Source organism: Ochotona princeps, chromosome 21 (genome assembly GCF_030435755.1).
Source record: "Ochotona princeps isolate mOchPri1 chromosome 21, mOchPri1.hap1, whole genome shotgun sequence".
NCBI lineage: Eukaryota > Metazoa > Chordata > Mammalia > Lagomorpha > Ochotonidae > Ochotona > Ochotona princeps.
The window spans coordinates 39,482,507-39,495,714 of record NC_080852.1 but is presented as its reverse complement, the minus strand read 5'-3'; the positions used below and the strand labels follow the sequence as shown (position 1 = coordinate 39,495,714).

The 13,208-nt window shown below is 45.5% G+C and overlaps 1 protein-coding gene across 1 annotated transcript in view; it reads left to right on the top strand.

Annotated features, from left to right (window-relative positions):
* GRM7 (glutamate metabotropic receptor 7) overlaps positions 1-13,208 on the top strand; it is a 390,314-nt gene that overhangs the window by 143,715 nt on the left and 233,391 nt on the right. The gene's annotated exons all lie outside the window — the stretch shown is intronic.

Below are 13,208 nucleotides of genomic sequence, written 5' to 3'. Positions count from 1 at the left end.
TGATTTTCAAGTTAATTATTGCATTTTAGAAAAGAATCAAGCATTTATCCCTAAAATAGGTCCCCAAAGACCATCCATGAGCTAATGTCAATGTCCCTTCACTCAGACTTCTTCCTGTCATTTTATTTTTTTAAAGATTTATTTATTTTTATTGGAAAGGATTTATAGAGAGAACGAGAGACAGAGAAAAACATCTTCCACCTGCTAGTTCACTTCCTAAAAGACAGCAATGAATGGAGTTGAGCTGATCTGACGCCAGGAGCCAGGAGCTTCTTCCAGGTCTCCCATATGGGTGCAGGGCCCCAAGGCTTTGGTTCATCCTGGGCTGGTTTCCCAGGCTACAAGCAGGGAGCTGGATGGGAAGTGGAGCAGCCGGGACTCGAACCGGCACTCATGGATCTCTGCACTTACAGGCAGAGGATTAGCCAATCACGTCATTGAGCTGCAACCTCTTTTGTCCTTTTCATTTCAGGCCTCCCAGACCTTGTGTCCTTCCCGCTCAGGTCTGTGGTCTGTTGCTTTTCATTTCTGTGATCTTGCTTCTCCACTGCCCAGTTTTCTTCACTGTCTCAACGCACGTGCACCCCCATCCCAAACTCTACATTAACTGTGTAGTGTGTTATCCTACTACCCCGAGTATAACATCCTCAGGAAAATTTCCCTGAGCTCGCCTTTCCCTGTCGTCATCAGGAGAGCCAGCTGTGTCCTCACCCTCCTGTAGATGTAGATCTCTCACTCGACCTGTGCTGGAAGTTTTTGTACCTTGATCTGGTTTCCCCATGAAAGGAAATGGCCTGTCTAGTTTGCCACGGTAGCCCACCTGCTGGCACCTGCGGCCCACTCTACACAAGGTTGTCTCCGAGATGCCCTGAATTGCTGGGAGAGCATGTCCGAGGCAAACAAGGCAACTGCAGGTGTAAGGTGGTTCTCTTTCAGCCTTGGCGTCTGCATCACACTGACCCACTTGATGACAAGCGCTGAGCTCCCTCCCCCCTGTGGCTCTGGCTCTTGGATCTTCCTTGCCATGTGCACTAGACAAGTCCATTTCAGAAGGGACATTTTCTCCCTGTGCCGATGTCTCTTGCCCTGTTGTTGACCATCGGATCACATCAATGCCGTTATCTGACTGAGCTGCGCTCGTTGGGAGCCTGGTGCAAGTATTTTCCCCACTGATGTGAAGCAGTTTTGAATTTCTGAAGGATAAGGCAGCTGGAGAGTTCACGTGTGCTAGAATCCCTGGGTTCCCTGTGACCACAGAGCTGCCCCTGTAAAAGTGCTGTCTTGCCTGGCCGCTGGGACAGTTGGACTCACTGCTCTGTATATCTGCAGCTTAACTAGGTCATATTGAATCAGAGTAGCAGCTGAGTTGACCAGTTGTCTCAGACACCTTGTGGCCAAAATCTAAGGTACTGTGTGGCTTGTCACAGAAAGAAAGAAATGTTGATATTTGTTCTTACTCTCGGTTTCTAAACTTTAGAACAACTGCTGTTTAGATCATGAAACTTACATGAAGTGAGTACTTTCGTGTGCAAAATAGAATACTCACTAACCCCCAGGCCTCAAGCCTGCCTGGTTCCAGTATTGCCACTCTTCTACATGTGACTATCAAATGTCTCAAGATATTGCGTGTGAACTGATTATCAGCACAACACAGACCCAAGTACTTTCAGCAAAAAGCAAGAGGAAGTCAGTCAGTGAAGAGCCAGGGGTTTGGCGCATCCACTGTGCATGTTGCATTGGCAGTCCCTGTATAAGGATGTCACTAGCCTATGCATGTTACCTTTAACCAGCATGGTCAGGAGGGGCAAGCACTCAGATCTGCCAGTGGGATTCCTTAGCTCCCATGCAGAAGTTCAACTCAGCTAGCATAGGCCCACATGAACACATTGTGGCAACGGGGTTAATATACCTCCTGTGACATCTGGCAGAGCTGCATTTAAATCTCAGCCTTGTCGACCAAGTAGTCGTATGGATTGGGGCCAGATCTCTTGTTTCTGTTGTAAAGCACCATTTGGATTCCATGAGGTCATGGTCTTATAAAGCACTTACGACAGCCAGAGACCTAGTCAGTTATTCTAATCAACAGCAGTGAGAGCGATAGGGGTGGAGAAGGAGGGGGAGGAGACTGGTGTCCACAGCGAGCTGCAGAGCAATGGGAAGTGGCATTGAGACACACTATGAGAATCCATGAACGTGGTGTCAGGTGTGGAGTCCCTACCTGCTGATGTGGTCCATAGAGGGCTCTCTTCCTGGCAGGATGTGAACTAGACCTGTGAATGAGACATGGTCCAATTTCCAAGGAACAACTCAAAGAAACCAAATATAATACTTACGTAACAAGAAATTATATAACAAGTATTTAAAAAAAAAGTACTGAATACTTGCTGTGTTAGTAGAACACAAGAATCTTCGAGTCTCCAAGTCCCTGGAGGTTGCTGTGCAGTTAACCATACTCTTAAAATGTCTTCACAAAAATAGTGTGTTTTTTTTTCATTTGCTTGTGCAGGCTGCCATGGTGATTGTCAGTTATATGGCGTGAGGATTGTAATGCAGTCCTGTGTCTGACTCCCCCTGGAACATTCTTTGGCTCCTGTCTAAATCCATGTTCTTTTAGTGGAGCTGACTGTGAATTCTGGTCAGCCATTGCACACAACCTCCTGCGGTGCAGTAGCCACACAGCCCAGGCAGAGCCGACGGATCACGGTTTTCTAGAACCAGAGTCCAGAAGTGTGAAGGATGGCAGGCTGATCTTGCTTCTTTCACCTCACTCCATGCCACGTTAGAGTGTGAAACGATGGCGCGCAAGGCAGAGATGGGAAATGAAAGGCAGTGGCTGTGCTCAGTCTTCCAAACGTAAATGCTATCGCACACCTGGACAGGTAGATGTTCTTGGAACAAACATTTTCAGCCGGCTGCAGCCAGGCTAGTTTGGCTTTTCGTCCATTTGAAACAAGGAAGTGCAAAGAGTTGCGACTGTGTTGGGAGTTGAGGGACATGCAGTTGTTAGGAGTTCCCGAGGCCCTGGAGTCTCCCAACGGAGCAACGACACGGGGATGCATGCCCTGTGTTTCCCAACGGAGCAACGACACGGGGATGCATGCCCTGTGTCTCCCAATGGAGCAACAACACAGGATGCATGCCCTGTGTCTCCCAATGGAGCAATGACATGGGATGCATGCCCTGTGTCTCCCAACGGAGCAACAACACGGGGATGCATGCCCTGTGTCTCCCAACGGAGCAACGACACGGGGATGCATGCTCTGTGTCTCCCAACGGAGCAACACGTGGGATGGCACAGGGCTTCCAGGCATGTGTGGTACAAACATGTTCACGAGACTCCTCTCCCATGAACTTTATGAAGCTTTTTTCTTTCTGAGACACAAGATCTGGTCATCAAGGCTGCTGAAGGCTAGTTGTATCTTTAAATAATATTGTTTAGCAATACTAACTAACTATTCAAACCGATAATAAGGGTACATTACCATATCATGTAATAGATTAATTAACAACTAATATCTGATTCTGTTGCTAGGAAATTACAGGCAATACAGAGAGAATAACAGTAAGGATCTGCCTGTGGGTTGCGTCTTTCTTTTTCTCAGTCCTTCCTTAAGATTTAAAGAAAGTCCCAGCAGTGACATTTCTTCCCCAAGTGTTTCGGTGTGTTTCTCTGAATTAGGAATACTTTCTAGAGACTGCAATGCCATTACCACACCTTAGAGAAATCCTACCCAGCCTATTGCCACATGCCTCGGAACACTGACAAAGTGCCTTTGTAGCACCAGTATGTTTGTAGTCTGTGTTTTCTGGGCACAGGATGCATGCTGGCCATCTTGCGGGCATCTTTGCCGTGCCCTCACAGCTGTGAACAGCCACAGGGCAGGGAGGAGTTAGGAGGCTGGTTGCATCAGCAGCCTAAGCCCTGGACGCTTAGAGACTATCTCATCATTTTCTTTGCCTCCAACTAATAAAATTTCTCTTCCATTTGTTACAAGAATCATGAATTGATGGCAAAATATGGGTTTTCTGATTTCTAAATCATTTTGGATTATGAAGCTAACCAAATGTTAAATAAATCTGTAAAGAATGCAATTTTTTCTCTTTTTTATTTTTAATTCATTAATTACATTGTATTATGTGACACAGTTTCATAGGTACTTGGGTTCTCCCCACCCCTCCCCAAACCCTCCCACCGTGGTGGATTCCTCCACCTTGTTGCATAACCACAGCTCAAGTTCAGTTGAGATTCCCCCATACACTAAGAATGCAATTTAAAAAATATTTCCCAGATGGAAATTTTAAATTGAAAGGACACATTTAAATTGAAAGCATATGCATTTTACATGTGTTCCGTCTGTGTCAGAGGATGTGAGGTTGCCCTGGATCCTTGCATGGCTCACCCCAGGTGACCCCTCCTGCCTTCTTGTAGCACTCCTTCCAATGGACAGCAAGTGTGCTTCTCCGCACCGACCCATGTGCAGCGTCCTGCTCTGCTGCCTTGCAATGCCCACATCCTCCCAAGACCCCAATGTCCCCATGCCTGACGTGCTCTGGTTTTCTGTTCCATCAACAGGTAACCTTGTGCACAAGTAGCCTTGAGTTATCTGATGTTCCATGGACACTTTCCTTGATATTCCAAAAGAAAGTAGAGCGATGGGAGAAACAAGCCATGGCCTGAAAGTGTGGGCATTCCATAGTCACCACAAAAATGATGAACGCATGAAAGATCTCATGAGAAAAAAAAATCCAGGGATGCCTTGAATGCGCTCCCCCACCCCAAGAGAGCAAGAAGTAATGTGAATGGGCTGCTTTGGACAAGGCTTTCAGTGGCTGTCACACTGCGTATGCCTGCTCCTGAAGCAGCGAGGATGAATCTGAAGAGACCGCCCCCATCATGTGCACACAAACTGGCTCAGGGCTCATTTTGTGCTGTTCATGGATTTTCTGTTACTGTATGTCCTGATGGAGACTGAATGGATGTGGGCACCATCAGGCTGATTCTGTCAGCTTTTTCCCTGGCACAGGATGCCGCTGGCATTGGCAGTTAGCATCGCTACCTTGTGAAGTGGCAACAGGCTGCTTCTAAAACCCTGCTCCACAGTGAGCAAGAGGAGCTCGGAGCATGCCCCACCTTCTCCAGCCTGCTGAGGAGGGGGACAGCCATCTGAATGAGCCAGCTTGCTTGTATGAAAGCGGGAAAGGACGGTTAAGGAAGGACACAGGCTGGGGAGTGCTCCGTGCCACAGGAGACAGAACTCCCCTGTTGCCAGTGTTCAGCCAGATCAATCTCTGCCCGTTCCGTTGTTGGTTGTTTCTTTGATCCTTCCAATAGTTTACCCTGGGGAAGCTCTCATGGTTGCATTGTAACATCAGAGAATCCTGGAAAAATGTTGCTACCATGATTTTTAAATCAGAAGACAGGATGAGTAAAAATAGGAGACTGTGGTATTAGAGGTATTTTGTGGTGGAGAAACTGATGTTTGAAAGCAGAAATAATTGGTGTATCTCCGCCAGCGTTGTCCAGTGGAAGGCTCAATCACATTTATTTTCTGCACATTCGTGTCTGTGTTCCATGTGATGAGTCCACTGGCTTCATTCTGTGACTTATTTCTTTTTGAAGCTCAACTTTGCTTCCCTTGAACATATTGGCATTTTCATTTGTTTTATCGTTTCACTGACAAGTGTAGGGGGCTCTCCGTTGGTGCCAGATTTGGGCAGCAGGTTACACTCTGCCACTCAGGATCTCTGGTTTGCACAAGTTCATTCATAGCCATTATCTCACCAACTGATGACTTGATTCTGCCTATGTCTGTTGTGTAAAACTAAGTCTTACGTTCACGGTTGAGGGCTAGGATTATACTGATGCGAAGAAAGAATTGTGAAGAACTCTTTTTCTAGACTTAAGGGGCTCATTGGGGTGGGGAAGAATTAATCACTGTCTCCGTGCTACCTTTAAATGTAAACTGAAGAAAGGATACTCGTTTGGTCCTCAGAGGACTTGCGATGAAGTGTCAATACAGGTTTTAAAAACACTGAAGTTCAAAAGGCTTTAGGCACCATAATGCGTTTACTCTTTTGTTTAAAATGTATTTATTTGAAAGGCAGAATTACAAAGAAAAGTTGAGAGAGGCAGGCCTTTTATCCACTGGTTCACTTCCAAAATGGCCTCTACCTGCCAAGCTGGGTAGAGCTGAAGCCAGAAACTCGGAACTCCCAGAGGGTCCCTGTGTAGGTAGCCCGGCTCCAAGAACTGGAACCATCTTCTGATGCTTCCCCAAGAACAATAGCAGGAAGCTCGGTCGGAGGTGGAGCAGCCAAAACCTGAACTGCAACCAGTGTGGGCTGCCTGCACCACAGGCAGTGGCTTGAATGTTGTATCACACTGCGCCGCACACATCGCCTGTTTAACTCCGTTGGTGTCCGCATTATCTGCAGACGGCCACTGCTTCTGGGCAGCCTGTCCTCTGCTTCTGGGCAGCCTGTCCTCTGCTTCTGGGCAGCCTTCCACATTGAACTGTTGGTCTCTCAGCCTCCACAGAATGAAATAGCAGAAATGAGTATACTATTGGTTTATCATGGATTTTAAGTGTGATAATGTAGGTAAAGTGCTATGCTGGAAAATAAGGTGGAAAGAAATATACCAATTAGGTTCTGCAGTGGCACCCCTGGTAACACTGAGGTCCGCAGAACCCTGAAGGAGTGGGAGGGGCAGGTGAGGTGTCCTGGGCGGGCCTTGATAGGTTGGGCACACACTGCATTCATTTATATATAAAACCATAATTATTGAATCACTCACTTAGTAATAGATTTATTATTTAATATTACTTTTTAGAGATAAATATTTTTTGGTTTATAGTCTTAATGATGTTACTAAATAAGTGGTTTAATAAATACAAAGTACCAAGAGAGAGTGTACACCAGGAAAATAGGTGAGGACAATAAACAATAATCAAATGAGAATATGTTGGAGTTCACTCGTGTATAGTCTGTTTCAAATACCAACATGTGCCTATGTATGTACTTATTTCTGGAATGAAAAGCCATAGTTTGGGCCCAGCACAGTAGCCTAGTGGCTAAATCCTCACATGTACTGGGATCCTATATGGGCATTGGTTCATATTCTGGCTGTTCCACTTCCCATCCAGCTCCCTGCTTATATCCTGGGAAAGCAGTAGAGGACGGCCCAAGGCCTTGGGACCCTGCACCCATGTGGGAGACCCAGCAGAAGCTCCCGGCTTCGGATCAGCTCAGTTCCATCCATTGCAGCCATTGGGGGAGTGAACCAGCGAATGGGAGATCTTTCTCTATTTTGTAAATATGCCTTTCCAATGAAAACAAATAAACCTTTTCTAAAAGGCCATAATTTATATCCAAAATTTTGTTTTAAATCCGTGCCTCCAAATGTGCTGACACAGCCCTCGGATGCTGGCAGCCACATCAGAAGGCCAAGTGCTGTTGTGCAGTGTTGGGGGAGTGTTCTGGTGATCTCTCCTGGCCCACAGCTGTTTACTGCCCCCCACCCCATGATGATGTCCCAGCCTCTTGTCCCTCTTCTCCTCTGACACTTCTGGCGTTCCCATGGTGTAGCTGCTGATTTGGAGCATCGCTGTTCATCTCTGCATCAAGCCGTTGGTATTTACCACCTGGTGTTGGCCCTGGGGTAGCATGCCACTTCTATTAAGAGAGTTTGGCTGGTGCAGAGAAAGCAGACCCTGTATTCCTTCCCGATCTTGTGTATCTTACCACGTTTCCTTTCTGCTCTGAAAGGCATGCCCTACCCTTGTACAAGAGTCTCCTGGCTGAACTTTGCTGTGAATTCTCTTCCGGCCGTCAGAGTTGTATTCTTAAGCACAGCAAAACCTATTTCTGACTCAGTAAGAAGATTCTGAACTCTGCAGCACAGACATTCCTGCTTTGTCCAGCCATGTTTGGAGTCTCTAAAAGGAAACACAAAACAAATGAAGAGGTTGAAACCTAAGAATAGCATAGAGCGTGTGGTTGGTACGTTAACTGGTTATCGTACAAGTAGTAAAACTGAAATAATGTCTGATTAAGGTTGGGCAGACCAACTTCAGTTATTTTAAGGAAGCAGACCTGGAAGGTTCCAGGATTTTACGAATCTGTGCAACCAATCTGTAGGGCACAGCCTCACTTCACTTGAGGCTCAGAGCATGTTAAGTAGGCTGTGTTTTGCAATGAGTTTTCCTTAGGCTGCTTGTGAGTGGTGTTCGTTTCAGTATTAACAGATTCCACGGCAAACCCTTGCCTCCTTCAGGTTTCAGAAGGGAGCCGTTGGTTTTCTAAGACACTTGACCTCCTCGTCTTCAGTGAGTTGACCTGGGAAATACTTTCTTGCAAAGCTCACGCTTACAGCTCATTTGTACGTTGCTGGAAGATAGCAGTGTGTATATGGAACTATTTACATTCAAGGAGTCCTTATGTGAGGAGACTTCAGTAAGCTCATGGAAATTGGAATTTAAGATATGAAATAAATTTGTTGCAAACTTATTTCCTTAAGTCCATTCACATTTTTCCCAAAATGTACATGTTCCATATACTTCCTGAACTTTTGTAAAAGTACATACTGCCCTCCTGAATTATTCCCAAGTAATATTTACCTACCAGATAAAATACTCGAAAGACTAACAACCACTGGCAGATGACTTGAAGATTCAAGAAGTCATTCAGTGGGAAATGTCAAAGATTCCCGTGGAGAACCTTAGCTAGTGTCCTGGCCTTCCCTGTTACACTGAAAGGCAAAGCTATAAAAAGAGAAATATCTGAGTTTAAGGCATCTAAATACTAACCCAAGGAAATATAAAATTTTTCTCATACTACTGTGGAAGGTTTATAGCTCAAGATGGATCCTGGGAACCCTTCACATTTACCGTTTTCAATGGAACTTTAATTTCTCTAGTCTTCCGTTAGCTTTTTAGTTTTTGACTGATCAAATGAACAGCTGTCATTAGGAATAAGCAAGTGGTTTATACCTTCATGTACATGTGAAAATGAAATTTTTATGAAAGTATAAGCAAAGAATTTAATTCATATCTATTTGTCAGGCAGAAGGAGTCTTGTGCTGACACAGGAGTCTTGTGCAGTGGGTACATCTCACACACACACACACAATTTTCTAATAGCCACAGGAATGAAAAGGTAAAAATAATGAAATTTATTGTTAAAATATTCTATGGAGCCAGTGTTGGGTGTACCAGGTTCAGCAACAGCCTGTACTGTCTGCATCCCATAGGAGTGATGGATCCAGCCCTGGATGCTCCACTCCCAGTGCACCTTACTGCTGATGTGCCTTGGAATGCAAGGGAAGATAATGCGAATACCAGGTTCTCTGACATCCACATGGGAGACCCAGATGGAGCTCCAGGATCCTGACTTTGGTCTGGTCTAATCACGGCCTTTGCACCATTTGTGAAGTAAACCATGGATTTACGATACATGCATTCATTGATTTTCTTTCTCTCTCTTTCTCTTATTGTCTCTTTCTCTCTCTGAAACTGTGCCTTTCAAATAGATAAATGCATCTTTAAATACATTTTATTTAACCCATAATATGCAAGATTTTTCAACTGAACGTAAAATCAATATAAAAAATTAAAAGTAAGGCATATTTCATTCTCTTTTTAACACCGGATTCTTGAGTGTGCTTTGTGTGTTGAGCACACCTCAGTCGCTCTAACCGCATTTTTATGGCTCAGGGACTGCATGTGGCTGGTGGCCCTACACAGGGTCACTGCCCCTGAAGTTACCCCATGTTTGCCCAGTAAAAACCTTTTCCTCCCCCATACCAACCCAGCTTGCTGTCTTTCTTCCAATTTCAAAAGCTTAAGGAATGTGCAGTGGAGATCAAACTTCCTTCACACACATTTTAAACAGTAGATGCCATAGTGGAAAATAACATTTTACCTTCCTTTGTGAAGTGACTTTAAATGGAAGCCTTTTCATCTGAGAAATCTCCCAGTGCTCAGAACTTGCCTTTCCCCTTAGGGCTGAGGGAAGGGAGTCAAGGTTTTTGTACAAACAGAAAAACAATGCCTTAAGAAACCTTCCCTGGCGGAGGAAGGGAGAAAATACATGCTAGAAACCCAAATTGTTTTGTATTTAGCCACATAGAATGTGATAGTTTAATGCAATTTATGTTCTGCAGGGAATATGGTATACATAGACGTTGATTAAAGCACTAATGCACGGTTGCAATGCATTGCTGAATCTGAATTCATACAAAATCAGTTCGGCTGCTACTGTTGAAATCTCTTGGGTCTTAGTTTGAAATAGATTTTTAAATACAGTAAGTGTCAAAATAGATGATCAGCCTTGGCAGTGCTTAACTCAGTGATTGTTCCTCACCTGCCCATTGCCGGAGGAGCCACAGACATCTCCTGGAGACTGGCGCTCAGATGTGTTCCTCCCTTTTCTCCAGGAGGTAAACTTTTCTAACTAGGGTCTTATGGCATCTCTGTCATTGTTACAGTGTTTAGTGGTGTCTCACCACCTTGCTTCTGTCCACCTATGTATGTCCACAATGTAAGTGGTCCCCTTTGAGTGTGATCTTGGATGCCCCCTCTCTCTACCCTCTTCTAGCTGGCGACTTCCTGTCCGCTAGGGATCATGTTGTGTTTCCTCCCCAGAGGAAGTATGTGTTGTGGACATTGATGCAGTCACAGTTGAGTATAACACTTACACGGCTGCCTCCCAGGGCACGTGTTGGCAGTAGTCTGGTATCCTTCCTCCCTAGGTACAGTGACAGGAGATGTGGACATGTTAACCACTAGACTGTGTGTCTGCTTTTTGTTGTATCAGTGTTTCTCATGCAGGGGTGATTGGGAACTTTGGTGGGTATCTTGGGTTGTCCAGGACTGGGCGGGCAGTGGTATTGCTGGTAGACGGCAGGTAGAGGTCGCAAGTGCTGCTAACCACACTCCAGTGCCCAGAGCCAGCATCCAGCAGAGCTCTCTGGCCAAGGTGCCCATGGTGCTGGGCTGAGGACCCTACTTGAAGAGGACACGGCCAAGGGACATGTGATTCTGATCAGAAGGAAGCTGTGTATTTTGGTTAAGGCACCCCTCTGCACTTTGTTGACACCGAGTGGGGATGACTTTAAAACTAAATAGTGTCCAGACTTCTTAAGGCTTGGCTTATGCACATTTGTGTGTATTTTTCTGGGTGTGCAAAAGCATTTAGGATCTGTTTTCCAGAACCATTTCAGTGCATCAATGTCGCCTGTTGCTTGGCAGTGAACAGTTTCTTGGGTGCATGGAATGATCAGATAAATCATCAAAATTACAGAAAACATGGCAACACATTTATAATTGTTTTTTGCACTTAATTTAGGAGTTGTGCCAGGATGGATGCCCAGCAGTTCCAAGAGACTGATTTTAGTTCACTGTAGTAAGAGCTTCCCAACACAGATGTCTGTGTGGGAGCAAAGCAACAGAGCCGTCAGATGGGGCAAGACCCTTGTGACTCAATACACCTGGGGAGAAAGTGTACAGTTTCTGGTGGGACTCTTAGCATGGAGTGGGGAATTGGAACAGGTGACTCTTGCAGTCTCACTGGGACTGGCTACAGGTTTTGCGTCCAGGGACTAGTATACTCTGGAAAAATGTGAGAGCATCTTTTTGTGTGAAAGTATGGTACAAGGTGGTGATGTCAGAGTCTTTATCGAAAGGTCTTCCTGAGTGTGGAGCTCTGGAGGCTGAGCCTGCGTGAGGCTGAGCCTGCGTGAGGCTGAGCCTGCGTGCGGCTGAGCCTGCGTGAGGCTGAGCCTGCGTGAGGCTGAGCCTTGTGCTGCCCAGTGCTGTGTCCTAGGCCCTCCTTCTCCCGCTTTGACAATTCCTCCCCTGTCCCTGTAGATGGCTGCCACTTTCTGGCACATTGTCACGGCTTGCTGCCCAGCACTAGGGGCATGGCTCGCCTGTCTTTCTCTTTCTTGCTTCTTGCCATCTCACTTCCTCAGTGCTGGACTCCAGAGTCGACTCCCCTACGCGCCAGAGAACTGCTCTCCGTGGTTCATCCCCACCCCATTGCCTCACAGCTCCCCCCATGACCCTGTTACAAATAATAATATTAATAAAAGTTCTTTGACCCTTTCTTGAATCTGGTTTCCATCTTTTCCCTCAAAACTCTCTATCCATTCAGGTCTCATATTTTTGTCCGATTGTTGTTCAAGTTCCTTGCTTCCAGTCCATCCTGGAGAAACCTTAATTCAAACACAGCCATGTTTATTGCCACTATTTAAGAGGTTCCTTTCAGGACCATAAATATTCACTCTGCAGTCACAAGTCCCTTTGCAATCCCATCTCCTCTGGTAACAGGCAGATAACCCAAGCTCTCTCTGCCTCGTCTTTCCCATCTGTAAAATGGGAATGCAAATAATAGCTATTCCTGGATCATCAGATTTAAATAGCAACTAAAAATAGTAAACATGCAGTTAGCTAATTTTTTAATAGAGCTTCACAATATATTGTCACTTCTGGTATTTTCCATATTGAGTCATTGCAAGTAAGGGCTTTCAAGTATACAGCCTAGAGGTAAAATATGGTGTCTGTCTTTTCCATCTGGTAAACTTGGGTTGAGTGAGTTCTCTCACAGATTAGTTCCATCATCCCAGAATAGACATGGCAGTTCCAACAGTGCAGAGTGTCATAAGGGTTATAGGAAGCCACATTTGTGAATACATCCATAGCAATCTCACGTAGTCTTCCTCCTAGTCCTGCTTGTATATTCTTCCATAAATATTGCTATTATGGGATCCATTATTTAATAATTTTTTAAATTTCATTTGCAAGCCAGAGAGAGTGAAACTTACCAAGGCCTTACAACCATTAGTTGACTTAATTCAGGGCTGGGCTGGGCTGGGCTGGGCAGGCCGTGACCAGGCACTCCCTCGTCTCCTGGGTGGATGGGAGCTATCACCGTTGCCTCCCGAGAGGTGCTTTTCATGAGTCCTGCTGGAAGTGGAGGGGCCAGACACACAAGGGTGGGCTGAGCGCCTCTCCAACGGTGACTTCAGCTGCTACACATAACACTTACCCCGCAGAATTCTGTTCTTTGTTGTTGGGTTTTTCTGGGGAACAAGTTAAATTTTTAACTTCAAGATGTGTTTTTTATAGCTGAAAGACAGAGATAGAAAGAGGAGGTAAGACAGAGAGCTTCCATCTAGTGGTTCACTCCCCAGATGGCCACAATGACCA